The 4,196-nt window shown below is 47.6% G+C and overlaps 1 protein-coding gene across 8 annotated transcripts in view; it reads right to left on the bottom strand.

Moving 5' to 3' along the window:
• adgrl2a (adhesion G protein-coupled receptor L2a) overlaps positions 1-4,196 on the bottom strand; it is a 194,200-nt gene that overhangs the window by 98,548 nt on the left and 91,456 nt on the right. For 7 of the 8 annotated variants that reach the window (XM_025064456.1, XM_025064459.1, XM_008328904.3 and 4 more), the window contains exon 4: positions 948-1,680. The gene's annotated coding sequence lies outside the window, so the exon portion shown is untranslated. Of the gene's footprint in view, positions 1-514; positions 1,681-4,196 lie in introns of all 8 variants that reach the window. The other variant, XM_025064450.1, reaches the window with a different exon arrangement.

Below are 4,196 nucleotides of genomic sequence, written 5' to 3'. Positions count from 1 at the left end.
CGGCAGCACCGTGTGCGCTCCTGCCGCTCCTGCCGCTCCTGCCGCTCCTCTCTTTAACACATGCTTGACAAGACGCGCTCACAATCGGCGCGACTAAATAATACATGTGCAGTAAAAGGATCTAATTTTACCGGCGTCTCACAGCGTGTACACGGGTCTCCCTCCACTTCAACCCAACTACTGCTTTTTATTCTATTTTATTTTGACTATTTTTGCCACTTCCTGTGTCGACCGTGGTGTCCAGGACCACCGCCGTCCACAGCTAATTATGGCAGTGAAAAACGAGGTTTGCCTTCTTCACTTCTTGTTTATTTTCTTTTTTTTCTTCATTTTTGTCTTCGGACAAATACCCTACTCCACCAATTATAATGGATTACCCCCCCCCCCCCCCCCTCAGAAGAACAGGACAGGTCACAGCTCCCAGTATAAACCCCCAGTTACACCAACAACATCAGTGGATTAAAATAAATAAATAACTAAATAAATCAGTGACCTGTTCCAAACTCGACCTCACCTTTGGACATCAGTGTTGAATGGTTTCTACTTCACTTTGTCTAAAAACCCACAGTAGTTTCTGTCCAATCCCACTCCTCGGCCGAGCATTTCAACCCACATCTGGTTGTGTTTTCATTAACCATTTTTCAATTAGCTGTGCTGCCCACTTTTCAGACTTAGTAAATGACCCAATCATCTGTCTCACCAACACCAACTCATTTATTTGGTTGTGTTTTATTTGCGTCGCTGTGAGAGGCCGACTTTAAAACCCCAGGGTCTAATTTCCTGCTTTAGTTTTATTGTTGTCGTGATTGTAGGAAAAAAAAGAAAAGTTTGTGAAGCGAACAAACATAAAAATAAAAAAAGTCACAGCGTTAAACCATTAACCAATTAGTCAAACACAACTGGAACTCGACGTTTTTAAAGAGAAACAATAAAATAGTTGTTCTTACCTTTCTTGAAATGCAGTAAAGCCAAAGAAGAGTAAAAATAAAAATAAAAATAAAAAAGAGTCTGAGTTTATGGAGTAAATGTGACTGAGTTAAAGATTGTCAAATTGCACAGGGACGGTGTGATGATGGCAACTCCTCTGCAGGTACCAGGCATGCTCCGGTGCTCCGGTGCTCCGGTGCTCTGTAAACGGGTCCCCAGCTCACTCGGCCCCGCAGATTACATCCCCTGCACCGGGCACATGCTTCCACGGCGAGTGTTCACAGAGTCTTGAACCCATCAACACCGCCGGCTCCCGGGTGATGTTTCACTCCCGAAGCAGCAACAGCAAACAAGACAAGAGGGGGTGTAAAAAAGAAGCTGAAGTCGGGGATGAAAAAACAAAAAAACATAAGTGACTAAAAGGTACAACAATCAAGAGTGGGGGCCCGTGGAGGTGTCTGCTGAACACGGAGGAGAACACCGCTCCTGTCCGCTACTTTAGCCGCCGCCAAAGTAGCTGCTCCCCTGGCTCCTGTGACCGGGAAGGGGCAAGTTTCTGCGGCTCGCCTCTGGATAATATCCCGCTCACAGAGTGGAGACACTTGGTGGAGGCAGCGCGGAGCGGGCTTCCAGTAAACAGCGTCAGTGCAGTGGAGAGCATGCAGGCTGCAGGCTGCCGTCTGCACGAGCCGTCGGAGAGCACGGACGTCTCCAAAACCAGGTGTGGATTCCAGATCCGCGCTGACTCGGAGTCTAAACCAATGCAAGACAGGAATCACATCACCTTATTATCATGTCAAATTCATGTCTTTTTTTTTCACCATTTTTACTGTGAGGCGAGTCAAATGGAAAAAATGCACTCCTTTTATTTTGACTCTCAGTCTGCCTGGAATTGAACCGTCGTCCGCTCTGTCTCTGGACACAGAGGCCCCTGCTCTGTCACAGGAGGCAGTCCAGCCCATTCAACCAATGAAAGAAGACTCATTTTACTGTAATACTACCAAGCATCAAAAGAAACATGGATGTACAGGCCGCCCCCCCCCCCCCTGCCCCCCCCACACACACACACACACAAACATACCACCACCATTACTTCTCTCCCACTCTTTTTTCACTCCAACTGGCACCAATGGACAAGCAGCAGTGACCAGGCTTCTAACAACAACAACAATAACAACAATAATAATAACAACAATAATAATAATAATTATTATTATTATTATTGTTATTATAGCGGTTTTTGTTATCCTGGTGTTAGTTTCATCTTCATTGTTGAGATTTTAAACGTGTGATCGTGTCGTAGGTGAATTCTGTCAGACGTGGATGAAGCCGCCCCCCCCCCCCCCCCCCCCCCCGCTCCACCACCACCACACTCCCCCCTAAATGTGAAGTTGAGTCATGCTCGCTGCTCGCCAGGTGAAGGTGAACATGGGAGGTGTGTGTGTGTGGGGGGGGTGACTTATGTTTTCATAAGCATAATTTTACATAATAATGCTGCCGTTTTCTTGCAAGGGACAAAAAAAAGAGAAAACAGATGTTACCAAAGGTCACCCAGTGGCAGGTATCCATATCTGCAGAAATGTTTATTTATAAGACCAGACTCAAAACACATGTGCAGAGAGGACGGCTGCAGCTCAGAGAGCAGCTCAAAGTGCCATATTTGCCTGAGTTCATTTGAATCTGCTTCCTGGGGCTGTCAACAGAGGGCATTAGACGTGTACTGTTAACATGATTCACAGTATCTGTCACACACTTGGTCCTCCTTTATTTGTTAACTTGGCTGCTGTTTAGCCCGAGCTAATGCACAACTCTCTGATCAGATCAGTGGTTGAACCTAAACTGTTTTACAAACAACTTGGAGACCATTTTATATTTAAAAAAAAAAGTAGAACTGGAAAAAGAAAAAGTACAAATTCTCACCACATACACACCTCACATATAACTTCATATATTTTAACACACACACACACACATCTATATAGTGTGTGGTTCAACACCATGTGACCTGAGTTAACAGATGCCACAGACAGGACTCCAGTCTCCAGGAGTAGCAAACATTCTCTCCATTTCCCATGTGGCTTTGAGCCTGCCTTTTGACCTTCAATTGTCCACCTACAACAATGCTTATTGGTTCCTTCCCAAAATATTTGCACATGATTGACATGTCAAGCACACATGACCAGTCACAGGACTGCAGCTTAGCCTAACAAATCAGTGTTCTTGTGCCGATAGCGGACACAGATTTGGGCAGGCTGCGCTTGGGAGCACAATTAACAAAGCCACATCTAGCCTCAGTCACTCCACGGTTTGTTCCTGAAGAGTTTCTGACCTACTTTATTTTCTGACTCCAGTCAACTTATCTGGGATTGACCGAGACGCGCCCCACAGACTTGGCCTGTGCCGCGCACTCGGCTGCTCCTGCGACCCAGGCGTTCGTTAGAGAAATCACTACGTTTTCAAGGCTAGGTAGAAAAATAACACTGATGGATCTGGGGACAACGGAGTTTTTGTGTTTTGTTTTCTTCTAGTCGTGCAACAAAATGTCAAAGTAAAACCATGAATATATGAACCGTAGGCTCAAAGTAATTCTTTTTCTCTCCGTCTGCACAAAATCCCGCAGCTTGATGGTTTTCCAGAGCCTGGGAATCTCATGCTCATCACCACCGCGCCAGCTTTCTTGTATTCTCTGCTATTCTCTTATCAATTTTGTCAAGCTGGTTTTAGTGGTCTCCTAGGATGTCAAACACTCGGAGCAGACTTATAAACAGTGTGGGCCTCTCCACAGTCTGAACTTGGTTAATATTTATGTAGCCACGGGTAACAATGCAGCTCGGAGTTCTGACATCACGTCTGCAGCACCGCGAGGAGCTCCTCTGATTCTGCACGGGATGGAGCGGCACAGAGAGCGGCACAGAGAGCGGCACAGAGAGCGGCACAGAGAGCGGCACAGAGAGCGGCACAGAGAGCGGCACAGAGAGCGGCACAGAGAGCGGCACAGAGAGCGGCACAGAGAGCGGCACAGAGAGCGGCACAGAGAGCGGCACAGAGAGCGGCACAGAGAGCGGCACAGAGAGCGGCACAGAGAGCGGCACAGAGAGCGGCACAGAGAGCGGCACAGAGAGCGGCACAGAGAGCGGCACAGAGAGCGGCACAGAGAGCGGCACAGAGAGCGGCACAGAGAGCGGCACAGAGAGCGGCACAGAGAGCGGCACAGAGAGCGGCACAGAGAGCGGCACAGAGAGCGGGACAGAGGGCGGCACAGATAGAAT

This window comes from Cynoglossus semilaevis, chromosome 2 (assembly GCF_000523025.1).
Source record: "Cynoglossus semilaevis isolate Cse_v1.0 chromosome 2, Cse_v1.0, whole genome shotgun sequence".
Lineage (NCBI taxonomy): Eukaryota > Metazoa > Chordata > Actinopteri > Pleuronectiformes > Cynoglossidae > Cynoglossus > Cynoglossus semilaevis.
Note: the sequence above shows the minus strand (reverse complement) of the source record. Positions and strands in the feature narration are given on the sequence as shown.